This window comes from Octopus bimaculoides, chromosome 14, assembly GCF_001194135.2.
Source record: "Octopus bimaculoides isolate UCB-OBI-ISO-001 chromosome 14, ASM119413v2, whole genome shotgun sequence".
NCBI lineage: Eukaryota > Metazoa > Mollusca > Cephalopoda > Octopoda > Octopodidae > Octopus > Octopus bimaculoides.
The window spans coordinates 57,869,591-57,870,895 of record NC_068994.1 but is presented as its reverse complement, the minus strand read 5'-3'; positions in this window follow the sequence as shown (position 1 = coordinate 57,870,895).

The window sequence follows — 1,305 nt, the reverse complement described above, 5'->3', positions numbered from 1 at the left end:
ATAGATAGATAGATAGATAGATAGATAGATAGATAGATAGATAGATAGATAGATAGGATATATATCTAGACTCAGTGCTTCCAGAATCTCAGTTTCGCCGAGATGGTCGTGTTTTCTCGGGAACCAATATCACTAATCACCTTAATCCCTTGTCATCTTTTTCTATGAGGTTTATTGTCCCGAAATCAGCTTTCACCTCTTCATCCTGTCTTCCTAGATCATCCTCTCTTGCAAGCCCAAACTCTTAATACAATTGTTCTCATCAATGCGCACCACATCTCCATACCAGTGAAGTCTTTTTTCTTGCACACTACACCTGGTTCTTCTTATGCACAGTTTTTCTCTCAATGCACTTGCACTTTTCCATTGATGCACATTTACATATCCACATCCAGCGGAGCATGCTCGGTTAATTCTTCTCTAGTCTTCTGCGTTTAAGGCGCATATCTCAATCACAGTCTAACACAAACGTTACAGAATCTGCCCTTCAGCCTGGAGAAAAAATGACCTTTGTTACCAGCGGCAGCTACCTGAACTTTCTCCAACCTTTTCTTACTCTGGCTACTACATTTTCAGTGCAACAACCTTCCGTTAATCACGTATCCTAGGTAACAAAAGTTATTGACTACTTCTAGTGAGCCATCCAGGCATTTAAAAGAATTTATTTCCACTGTGATCATAGTACCTCCTGATCCAGTGCGTCTGTCTCATACGACGCTTACATTCTGTTATCCAAACTCTGATTCCACTACATCTTTTCTATGTCCCTAGCTTACATTGGGTACAACGCATGGAGTTGATACCTTCTACTTTTCTATTTGTCAAGCAATGCCATTTCCCCGAAGATAACTAGTCCTGTCTTCTTTCCTACCTTAGTCTAAAACATAATATTTACTAAGTTCACCTTCGGGTTCTCGAGTCTAGGTTTAACTTCCATAAAGTGAATGACGAGATGACCCATTCTGGACAAATTTTTCTGTTTCCCATGTCTGTTAGTTTGTCAGTGTAAGAAAACATTTTCTCAGCTTTGAAGTGATATTGAAAACGAATTCATTTAATTATCTACCTGTAACAAGTGAAGGTGTAATCAAAGGGGCCATTCGTCTCGTCTCCTCTCCTCTCTGTCCTCCTTCGTCCAGTGTATCACAGATTCTCTCTCAATCGACCGAAGGAGAAAATCCTCCGGATGAGTACCTACACTGGCCCGATCTACTAGGGTTTCCATAACCTGTTTTTACCCCACCACAATGTCAGGAAGGCGATTGCTTCCTTCCCGGTGGGTTCTAGCACTGGCATCGATGGAGG